The 12494-nt window shown below is 45.1% G+C and overlaps 1 non-coding gene across 1 annotated transcript; it reads right to left on the bottom strand.

The window, feature by feature from the left end:
- Window positions 1-10310: 10310 nt before the first annotated feature.
- Window positions 10311-10417, bottom strand: LOC111921149 (small nucleolar RNA R71). Its single transcript, XR_002860079.1, has one exon. It is a non-coding gene; the product is annotated as a small nucleolar RNA R71 (small nucleolar RNA).
- Window positions 10418-12494: the final 2077 nt, after the last annotated feature.

The following is a 12494-nucleotide window of genomic DNA, read 5'->3' as shown; positions in this document are numbered from 1 at the left end:
AAGGGTCCATATGTTGGTTTACTCACTTCCATAGCCTTAGAACCAAGCCTGGCATTACCCCACAAGAGTTGTAAGACCATTTAGCACCCAACAACACCCCCACCATGAGTTTATGTTCGTAAACTCATGGGGAATTGGTCATTGGGCCGAAGTGTCCATTAGGAGTTTACTCTTGAAGAGCAAACTCCATATTCAAGCCATACACACACTTAGATGCCACCCGGGTCACTCTGAACACTTGATTTGAAGTGTTTTCGCGTCTTGGAGTGTATAATCGTATCTAATTAGTGATTTAAAGTCTAATTAGATACATTTATGTATAATTTCATATTACATACGAACCTTGCGCATTCTCAACCCCAAATTGACGTTTAGCATCCAAACCGACACGTTTTCCCGTCTGGTGAGTTCATACCCCTACCCTTTTTCAGTGTTTTCAATGTTTTCAGGGGGGAATACAAGCAAAAGTACAAGGATATCTTGTACTTAAATTTATTATATCATTTGAAATGTTTTCATAATCCATATACTTTTAACAATCGAAACCAGATTAACCAACTGTTTGACTTGCAGAGTTAGTTTTCAAACCGAGTTCAAATCTTATTATATAGTGTTATATTTTACATTTCACATATGATTGTTCACATTATTACTATTAAAAGTATGAACCTTATAACTTTAAAAACGTCCTTGATAACACTCCCCTTAGATACGAGAGTGAAGGACTAATAACAGTAAACTTAGAATATTAGAACTGTCCTTGGTAACACTCCCCCTAGATACGTGAGTGAAGGACTAATAACATTAAAACTTAGAAGTTTAGAACTGTCCTTGATAACACTCCCCTTAGATTCGAGAGTGAAGGACAAGTAAATAGAGTTTTTCCGTATTAATATTACTTCTAAATGTCTTTAGTGTTACTCCCCCTAGATTCAAGAGTAAATGACAATTATTAAAATTCATAAATCTTATGACTGGAGACACGTCCTTGGTAATACTCCCCCTAGATACGAGAGTGTAGGACTACCCCTGTAACCAGAATCTCCTGGAGGGAGAGCGTGACTTGTGTGTATAGATCTGTACGGGATTAACTACCCCACACTTGGATGCTAGCTACAGCCGAACCGAAAGGTTCAAGGGTGACAAAAGTCATAAAAAGATATTCGCCCCGTTCCGAGCCTTATCTAGTTTGTAGTATGGTTATGGAACTCGCAATCGAGATTATGCAAACTTTTCTATTTACTTATTAGTTTTATATACGTGTTAAAACTAATGTAATTTTTCAAGAATAACCGACTTTCTGGAAACTTCACGCACACACATTAAGTAGAGTAGACAGTTGTACATAACATTCAGATTCGATAACCAATCACAAAATTTTAAGCAAAATATGAGTTTTCCTGGGACAACTGAACTATTCTTAACTAGACCGTGTAACTAATGGATAACTAAACTTTACATATAAGAAAATATGGGATTTTCTTTGATTCGTAAACTTTTCAGAAAAGCGAAAGGAAACTTGTTCGTTTTCATAAAACAAAACCGCTTATGAACTCACCAGCTTTATGGTGATTTTTAAACTGCTTGTATTCTCAGGTTCTCCTTAGACAGGTATCCCGCGTTGTTTTGCAGAAGACGAAGCGTATGGAAGTCACATCTTACTTTTGTTTAAACTTATGTATCTGCAAAACTTGTATTACTTTACTTACTATGTACAATTGTAACAGCCCGGAATCTCAGGTATTATTAAAATTATGTTTTTGGGGTGATTTAAGAGGGGACTCGGCGAGTTGGAGCCTAGACTCGCCGAGTAGGATCGCGGACTGGGTCGCGGGTCCGCGACTGGACTCGACGAGTCCAGATTGGACTCGGCGAGTCGACGCTGTTCAGCAGAAACCCTAACCGTTCAGTTTGGATCGTATTTAACGCCTCTTAGGCCGTCATTTTCAGTCTTTTGGTCAATTGAGAGGAACCCTAATCGCTGTGGACGCCTAGAGCAAGGGAGAAGGCTTTGGAACTTGGAAGAATTGGTTGGACAAGAAGAAGAGGGATTTGGCTAGGGGAATATCAAGGAGGATTGAGTCCTGAGAATTGGGGGACACAGAGAGTGCGTTTTCAGGTATCACTCGGACCAAATCTGTTATTTTGATGTATTTATGAAATTAGGGTTTATAGAACCCATTTAGTGATTTGGTGAAGTAATGCCTTGTTATCCCACGATTATAGTCTTGTATTAGGACCTTTAGAGGTCCAGAAGGTCCCATGCATGTGTACTTCAGGACGAGACCTATCTCAGGAAGCAGTTACTCGACTGCATGGCATGGACTCGCCGAGTTGTTCTTCAGACTCGGCGAGTAGCTTGAAGATTTGCTGGGACTCGCCGAGTTGTTCATCAGACTCGGCGAGTGGAGTCGGGGTGGCCCCGCGATTCTTCCACGAGGACCTCGTCGAGTCAAGAGGGATACTCGACGAGTAGAAAGGGAATATTCAGGAATCTGTGAGGACGACTAGACTCGCCGAGTCGCCATGGTACTCGCCGAGTCCAATCGAGTTGACCGTTGACCGTTGACCAGAGTTGACCTAAGTCTGACTTCTTAGGGATAGTCACACTTAGATGATATGAGTGCTAATGAGTTATGTAATGTTATAGGAGGGTTGTAGCTCGTTGGTTTGTGCACGAGTGATTTCAGGAGTTGCTAGTTTTCAGCATTTGCGAGGTGAGTCTTCTCACTATACTGTACCCGAAAGGGTTTGACTGTGTGACCGGAAGGTCGGATATGATACGTGATATGTATGCTATATGTGGTATGTTATATGTTATATGTGCTATGTAAGTTATGGGCCGGAAGGCGAATATGTTATGGGCCGGAAGGCGATATGATGTGTGATGGACCGGAAGGTCGGCGTGGGTAAGGCCGGAAGGTTTACCCAGCAGGGACGGAAGTCCCCAGAGACACATGGACCGGAAGGTCGGGCCGGAAGGCAATGTTATGTGGACCGAAAGGTCCGGGCCGGAAGGCGTATGTGCGTAAGTTGTATATTGGGGAACTCACTAAGCATTTATGCTTACAGTTGTTGTGCATGTATTTCAGGTACTAGCGAGGACCGTGGGAAGGCGCCGGCATGATCGATACACACTGAAGATGGTTTTTATGATCTTGGGATTTTGAATAATTGTATTGACTGAATGATTGACTATTTATGCCTTGTTTTTAATGAAAATAATTATGTTTTAAAATTGAAAAATTTGTTTGAAAAATTTGAGTTGTTACAATTGGTATCAGAGCCTTGGTTTGAGGGATTCGGGTGCACCTTCGGGGGTAACTGAACTCAAACCGAGGATTTGAGGAAACTTTTCAAATAAAGGCATAAACTTTTGTAAATGGTTTTGTGGTAAGCAAGAAAGAAGCAGTGTGTACGATCAGTCAGCGCCCGAACGGTAAAGATCCCCAAAATACCTTACAATATTATATGATATGAATTGTTATGCATGCTAGAAGACTAGGTATTCATGATAGGACTAGAGTGGCCTGATTTGTGATGCCTTAGTCTAGGGAAGTTGCTTATATGAGATGCTTTGCTAGTATGCGGGTAGATAGAGCGTATCAGAAGTAGAGTACTCACTATCTGGAGTTTGGGGAGGAGGACTTGGGATGAACATTGATGCGGTGTGGTCGGTAGTATTGGGCCCGTACTACCGAGGACACCGGGTCAGTGGGAGGCCCAAGTAAGAATCCCTGGATATCTGGGACTGAGTAGGGTCGCGTATCGAGTACAATTATGCTCGGTAGAATCTCTGATAGTTTTATGTTGTATTTCAGAGATATCATGGTTAGACCGCGGCACGGGGCAAGTACGAGCGGTGTGAGTGACGAGGATATACGTCAGATGATCCACGAGGAGGTGGCGGCGGCGATCCGGGCTGAGATCCCGGAGATGTTTGGGTCTATCAAGACCACCCTGATGGAGACGTTCGACGAGCGGTACGCCGCATTGACTGAGGCTGCAACCGCTGCAGCTACCGCAGCTGTGGCCGCTGCTAGGCCACAGGGGGGTGATTCATTGCTGTTCCGAGAGTTCAGCAACACGAAGCCACCAGAGTTTGATGGGACGCAGGATCCGATTGCTGCGATGAGGTGGATCGCAGACATAGAGGGGTGCTTCTATACTTGTTCATGCCCGGAGCACCTGAGGGTACGGTTCGCTTTGAACCAGCTCCGTCTGGGAGCGAAGGACTGGTGGAAGTTCGTGACAGCGAATTTCACCTTGGCAGAGACTACAGCGGTGACATGGGAGGGGTTTACTGCCATGTTCAGGGATGAGTACGTTCCCCCAGTGGAGAGGGAACGATTGGTGCAGGAGTTCTTAACCCTCAAGCAGGGTACCGATTCTGTTGCGGTGATTACACGGAAGTTTCATGAGAGGGCGATGTTTTGCCCTGAGCTGGTGTCCTCAGAGCAGGCTCGGATGAGCCGATACTTGGGTGTCTTGAGGAGGGATATTCGGGAGTTTGTGTCGAACTCCACTTACCATACTTTTGCTGAGCTTCAGGCGAATGCCAGGAAGCGCGAGATCGAGTTGGAGACCCAGGCTATGGAGGAGGCCGAGTCTCAGCGGGTGGATCGGCGACCGGCTCAGTTCCAGCCGGCAGCCAAGCGGAGCAAGTCCGCTGATTCGAGGACAGGAGGTTCGAAGGGTCGCACTTGCGGGAAGTGCGGCAAGAGTCATGATGGAGTATGTCGATCTGGTGCTTGCTACAAGTGTGGCAAGGAGGGGCACATTGCTAGGGAGTGCCCCAAGGGATTTTCGGTTTGCTTTCATTGCAACCAGACTGGCCATAGGAAGGCCGAGTGCCCTCAGCTGCTTCAGGGATCTGCACCTGCTGCCGGAGTTACTGCGACTCGACCGGTGAAGGCCGAGGCCCCGAGGGCTCGGGGAAGAGCCTTTCAGCTGACAGCGGAAGAGGTCCGCGCTGCGCCCGATGTTGTGGCAGGTATGTTGTAATTCATGTAATTATTTTAATGTCGATATGTTATGCTTATGTTATTATGCGCGTAGGTACTTTCCTTGTGAACTCTGTGCCTGCCTTAGTGTTATTTGACTCGGGTGCGAGTAGGTCCTTTGTGTCCTTGGCCTTTAGTCAGCATATTGGCGTTAGTCGTGAGTCGTTGAGTCGACCTTTGAGAGTCTCTATAGCTGACGAGAAGGTGATTTGTGCTACGGAGGTTCTTCGGGGATGTATACTAGAGATTTTCGGGGTTGGATTCCCGATTGATCTGATTCCTATCGCGATGGGGGATGTCTGTGTCATCGTGGGCATGGACTGGCTGAGCCGGTTCGGCGCTGTCATCGACTGTGAGCGTCAGTTGGTGACTATACGAGACCCTAGAGGGGGAGTTCTTTCGGTATACGGCGAGGGTACCCGTTCGGGGTCAGCTTTTTGTTCGGCCGCTAGGGCGAGGCAGTGTCTACGACAGGGCTGTAAGGGTTTCGTGGCGTATGTGATGGATACGCGGGAGGTTTCTGAGAAACTGAAGTCAGTTGAGGAAGTTCCGGTGGTGCGCGAGTTTTCAGATGTCTTTCCCGAGGAGTTGCCGGGAGTACCGCCTGTGAGGCAAGTAGAGTTTAGTATCGATCTGGTTCCGGGGGCAGCGCCTATTGCCAAAGTGCCCTATCGTCTTGCACCTCCAGAGATGTAAGAGTTGTCCTCGCAACTCCAGGAGTTGCTGGGAAAGGGATTCATTCGGCCGAGCAGCTCGCCATGGGGAGCACCTATTCTGTTCGTCAAAAAGAAGGATGGTTCACACCGGATGTGCATTGATTACCGGGAGTTGAACAAGCTAACGGTCAAGAACCGTTACCCATTGCCGAGGATCGATGATTTATTCGATCAGTTGCAGGGAGCATCTTGGTTTTCCAAGATCGATCTGAGGTCGGGTTACCACCAGGTGAGAGTACGGGATGAAGATGTCCAGAAGACAGCGTTTAGGACGCGATATGGGCATTATGAGTTTGTGGTGATGCCTTTTGGACTCACCAATGCCCCGGCTGTGTTCATGGATCTCATGAACAGGGTATGCAGGCCGATGTTGGATCGGTCGGTGATCGTATTTATCGACGACATTCTGGTGTATTCGAGATCGAGAGAGCAGCATGAGGAGCATTTGAGGGAGGTCCTTGAGGTATTGAGGTCGGAGAAGCTTTATGCAAAGTTCTCCAAATGTGACTTCTGGTTGCGGGAGGTCCAGTTTCTAGGACATGTGGTTAATCAGAAAGGGATATTAGTCGATCCGGCCAAGGTTGAGGCGGTGATGAGTTGGGAGGTGCCGAAGTCACCCTCGGAGATCAGGAGCTTCCTTGGGTTGGCAGGGTATTATCGGAGATTTATCAAGGATTTCTCCAAGATCGCAGTGCCACTCACCAGATTGACCCGGAAGGGTGTTGCATTCTCATGGGGGCCCGAGCAGCAGACCTCCTTTGAGACACTTCGCCAAAGATTGTGCGAAGCCCCGGTATTAGCTCTTCCAGAAGGGATGGAAGATTTCGTGGTATATTGCGACGCATCGATTTCGGGATTGGGTGCAGTGTTGATGCAGAGGGGTCATGTGATAGCTTATGCGTCGAGGCAGCTGAAGCCTCATGAGGCGAGATATCCCACGCATGATTTAGAGTTGGGGGCAGTGGTGTTCGCTCTCAAGATTTGGCGTCACTACTTGTATGGGGTTCGATGTACGATATACACGGACCATAAGAGTTTGAAGTACTTGATGGATCAACCCAACCTAAATATGCGTCAGAGGAGGTGGTTGGATGTGGTCAAGGATTATGATTGTGAGATCCTGTACCACCCAGGCAAGGCTAATGTGGTAGCCGATGCATTGAGTCGCAGGGCGGAGAGCACTCAATTGCGAGACGTATGCTTGAGACTGACGGTGATGACTCCAGTATTGGACGCCATTCGTGGGGCCCAGGCGGAGGCCGCACGACCAGAAATGCAGAAGAAAGAGCGGGTTGTGGGGTTAATCTCAGAGTTTGTCAAGGATAGTCGAGGCCTTATGACGTTTCAGGGTCGGATTTGGGTACCGTTCGTGGGCGGTACGCGTACTACTTTGATGGAAGAGGCTCATAGATCGAAATTCTCGATCCATCCTGGTGCTACAAAGATGTATTTGGATTTAAAGAAGGAATATTGGTGGCCCTGTATGAAGAGGGACGTGGCATGGTTCGTTGAGAGGTGCTTGACCTGCCGAAGGGTTAAGGCTGAGCACCAGAGACCGCATGGCAAGTTACAGCCACTGGAGATCCCCGAGTGGAAGTGGGAACAGATTACTATGGATTTTATCACCAAATTACCGAGGACTGCTAGGGGAGTTGACGCAATTTGGGTGATCGTGGATAGGTTGACAAAGAGTGCACACTTTCTTGCCATCAGTGAGAGTTCTTCGGCGGAGAAATTGGCGGAGATATACGTGAGGGAGGTGGTATCTCGGCACGGGGTGCCGATCTCGATTGTGTCAGACCGTGATGTGCGCTTTACTTCCAGATTCTGGAAGAAATTTCATGAGGAGCTGGGTACTAAATTGCATTTTAGTACCGCATACCATCCCCAGACAGACGGTCAGAGCGAGCGGACAATTCAGACACTGGAGGACATGCTCCGAGCGTGTGTGTTAGACTTCGGGGGTAGTTGGGATGCGTATTTGCCATTGGCAGAGTTTTCCTACAACAACAGCCATCATTCGAGCATTGGTATGCCGCCTTTCGAACTGTTGTATGGTAGGAGGTGTCGGACTCCCATTTGCTGGGGAGAGGTGGGACAGAGAGTGATGGGCAGCACGGAGATCATACTCCAGACGACAGAGCAGATTCATCAAGTGAGACAAAGATTATTGACTGCCCAGAGCCGACAAAAGAGTTATGCAGACAGGCGCCGATCCGAGCTTGAATTTCAAGTCGGCGACTTCGTTCTCCTGAAGGTCTCTCCTTGGAAAGGAGTGATTCGATTCAGGAAGAGAGGCAAGTTGGGGCCCCGGTATATTGGGCCATTTCGTGTGATTGCAAGGATAGGTCGGGTAGCCTACCGGTTGGAATTGCCAGCGGAGTTGGGTCAGATCCATGACACTTTTCATGTGTCGCAGTTGAGGAAGTGCATAGCCGATGAGTCGGCAGTGGTTCCATTGGAGGATATTCAGGTGGATGCGAGCCTGAATTACGCGGAGAGACCAGTGGCTATCAGGGATCGGAAGATCAAGGTTCTAAGGAACAAGGAAGTACCTCTGGTGTTGGTTCAATGGCAACACCGTAAGGGATCAGAAATGACTTGGGAACCGGAGCGCGAAATGCGGGAGCAGCATCCGGAACTATTTGCAGAATGAGACTTCGAGGACGAAGTCTAATCCAAGTGGGGGAGAATTGTAACAGCCCGGAATCTCAGGTATTATTAAAATTATGTTTTTGGGGTGATTTAAGAGGGGACTCGGCGAGTTGGAGCCTAGACTCGCCGAGTAGGATCGCGGACTGGGTCGCGGGTCCGCGACTGGACTCGACGAGTCCAGATTGGACTCGGCGAGTCGACGCTGTTCAGCAGAAACCCTAACCGTTCAGTTTGGATCGTATTTAACGCCTCTTAGGCCGTCATTTTCAGTCTTTTGGTCAATTGAGAGGAACCCTAATCGCTGTGGACGCCTAGAGCAAGGGAGAAGGCTTTGGAACTTGGAAGAATTGGTTGGACAAGAAGAAGAGGGATTTGGCTAGGGGAATATCAAGGAGGATTGAGTCCTGAGAATTGGGGGACACAGAGAGTGCGTTTTCAGGTATCACTCGGACCAAATCTCTTATTTTGATGTATTTATGAAATTAGGGTTTATAGAACCCATTTAGTGATTTGGTGAAGTAATGCCTTGTTATCCCACGATTATAGTCTTGTATTAGGACCTTTAGAGGTCCAGAAGGTCCCATGCATGTGTACTTCGGGACGAGACCTATCTCAGGAAGCAGTTACTCGACTGCATGGCATGGACTCGCCGAGTTGTTCTTCAGACTCGGCGAGTAGCTTGAAGATTTGCTGGGACTCGCCGAGTTGTTCATCAGACTCGGCGAGTGGAGTCGGGGTGGCCCCGCGATTCTTCCACGAGGACCTCGTCGAGTCAAGAGGGATACTCGACGAGTAGAAAGGGAATATTCAGGAATCTGTGAGGACGACTAGACTCGCCGAGTCGCCATGGTACTCGCCGAGTCCAGTCGAGTTGACCGTTGACCGTTGACCAGAGTTGACCTAAGTCTGACTTCTTAGGGATAGTCACACTTAGATGATATGAGTGCTAATGAGTTATGTAATGTTATAGGAGGGTTGTAGCTCGTTGGTTTGTGCACGAGTGATTTCAGGAGTTGCTAGTTTTCAGCATTTGCGAGGTGAGTCTTCTCACTATACTGTACCCGAAAGGGTTTGACTGTGTGACCGGAAGGTCGGATATGATACGTGATATGTATGCTATATGTGGTATGTTATATGTTATATGTGCTATGTAAGTTATGGGCCGGAAGGCGAATATGTTATGGGCCGGAAGGCGATATGATGTGTGATGGACCGGAAGGTCGGCGTGGGTAAGGCCGGAAGGTTTACCCAGCAGGGACGGAAGTCCCCAGAGACACATGGACCGGAAGGTCGGGCCGGAAGGCAATGTTATGTGGACCGAAAGGTCCGGGCCGGAAGGCGTATGTGCGTAAGTTGTATATTGGGGAACTCACTAAGCATTTATGCTTACAGTTGTTGTGCATGTATTTCAGGTACTAGCGAGGACCGTGGGAAGGCGCCGGCATGATCGATACACACTGAAGATGGTTTTTATGATCTTGGGATTTTGAATAATTGTATTGACTGAATGATTGACTATTTATGCCTTGTTTTTAATGAAAATAATTATGTTTTAAAATTGAAAAATTTGTTTGAAAAATTTGAGTTGTTACAACAATGGTTGTGATGCTTAACATGAAGTCACCTCCGCCCGGGAACGTTTCTACCTTCGGTTTCGGGGAGTGACAGACACATCCTTAATGCACTTAAGGATGTTCCATTTTATGGAAAAGATCATGAGGATGCTTTTAAGCATCTAGATGAGGTCAATGACATTGCAGATTATTTCAATGTCCCAAATGTTAATATAGATACCATCTTGCTAAGGATGCTTTCCGTTACTTTTAAGGGAGCTGCTAAGGATTGATTAAAAGCAATTTCACCTGGTACAATCATTACTTGGGCTCAAATGTGCAAACAATTTATGGACCAATTTTGCCTACCATCAAAGATAGCTAAACTCAAGAAGGCAATGGCCAACTCTGAGCAACAACCAGGGGAGTCACTATACGAGGCATGAGAGTGTTACAAAGGATTGTTAAGGAATTATCCTCAACATGATCTTAATGTTCAACAACAAATGTCTATTTTCTATGATGAGGTCAATGTTATGACAAGGCAACTCCTTGATTCTCAAGGGCCACTAACAAAGAAAAATACAAGGGAAGTCAAGCAGTTAGTTGAATATTTCGCAAAACACTCTCGTGTGTCACACCCCAAAACCGAGAATGGCGGAAACGTTTTGGAGTGGCGGACGTCATGTATGTATCACAACAATGTAAAGTAGTAAACAAGCAGCAACATCATCCATTTCATTAATAGAATAATTTTGTTTACAAGTGTTATCTTTCATAGTATAAAACAACATAATGAATACTAAAAATAAAACACGAGTCTTGACTGCTTCGTCTTGGCAAAACCTGGTCATCGTACCTGTCTACTGGTGACCTGAGAATACAAGTTATTTTGAAAGCGAGTGTCAGCAATAAAGCTAGTGAATTCATAAGTATTTAATGTCATTGTTCGTATAAGTTGGATGATAACGTTTGAAATTTTTCAATGTAATTGTTTGTATATGTTTTGAAAACTCCTAGAAAATCCCATATTTCCTACTAGTATAAAAAGTAGTCTTCTACCAAGACCTGACCGTTTTGAAAGTAGTCTTCTACCAAGACCTGACCGTTTAGAAAGTAGTCTTCTACCATGACCTAAATGTTTTGAAACTAGTGTTCTACCAAGACCTGACCGTTTAGAAAGTAGTCTTCTACCATGACCTAAATGTTTGAAAGTAGTCTTCTACCAAGACCTGACCATTTAAAAAGTAGTCTTCTACGAAGACCTAAATGTTTGAAAGTAGTCTTCTACCAAGACCTGACCGTTTAGAAAGTACACATCACTATAAATGTGACGGTTTTTCCCATGTTTAACTATTATTATAAAAGTTATAGTCTACCTCGTCGTTTGTGTGTATGAGTCACAATATAAAGGTAATAAGGTAAATAGTTTATCTATATCGAATATGTTTTTAATACTCCCTGTGATTCTTTTGTTTAAGTAAAACTGGTTAAAATGGTGTTTATCCCGAATTGTGAACATGCTAATAATATCCCATGGTATAGTTATTACCCCCTGAGCATGATTGACTTAAATGTATATTACTATGTACAAGAGTTGTTGTTTCCGCTGTTGGTAAGTTTCTCATAACCATACTAGACGTAGTACTAATGTCGACATTTGTCACCCCAGACCTGCCGGCCTAACTGGAGCTTACAGTTTAGGTGCGGGTTCGTCAAACCCGTATAGATCTATACACAAATTCGCTCTCCCACCAGGAGAATCTGGTTACAGATGGGGACTTTCGTTTTGGTACTAACAAAGCTATTGTCTCACATGTTTGCTAACACCAAGTTCACAAGTAATATAATGAAATATCTTTTGTATGAAAAGATTATCCTTATTATGAAGAATGCATACTTGTAAATAAAATGTTGGTATAGACTCCTGAATGAACTGACTCTTGCGTGATGCCTTGTAATAGGACTAATGTTTTGTATCCCCTAAACTATTCCTATAATAGTTTACTGGAATGTAATTGATGAGTGTCCAAGTAGGTTTATACACCCTTGCTACCCAAGAGTGTCGGAAGTGAACTAACTGATGGAACTTTTATGTCTATATAGCTATACATGATCTATATAACTAATATTTAGACGACATTCGTACTAATAACTGATACCCTAAGGCCACATCCAAACGAAAACAGAAAAATAAATAAGGCGAGCTAGCCGTTCTAAGTCTTTTAAACCTTTCTTATTTAACTATACATATATAGCAATCATTTAACAATAAGTATAAAAGAAGTTTTGTAAAACCTTTGAAAATTTTAATAAATAAGAATTTATGACTTGATGTCAGTTTATAAAACGATTCGAAAACAGTTGACAAGACAGTTTAAGTGTAAGAAAACCTTTGTTTGAAGCACAACTATAACAGATTCAAAAAGGAAACATATGGTTTGTAAGAGAATTTCTAAAAGTGTTTTAACATGAAAAAACGTTTGAGAAAGCTATTTGAAATACTCTGTTTGGTGAAACGGCTAAAAGTGTAGTAAGTCCAATTGTATGTTAGTTACAAATCACAT

Source organism: Lactuca sativa, chromosome 1 (assembly GCF_002870075.4).
Source record: "Lactuca sativa cultivar Salinas chromosome 1, Lsat_Salinas_v11, whole genome shotgun sequence".
Lineage (NCBI taxonomy): Eukaryota > Viridiplantae > Streptophyta > Magnoliopsida > Asterales > Asteraceae > Lactuca > Lactuca sativa.
The sequence above is the reverse complement of the archived record's forward strand: the minus strand, read 5'-3'. Positions and strand labels throughout refer to the sequence as shown.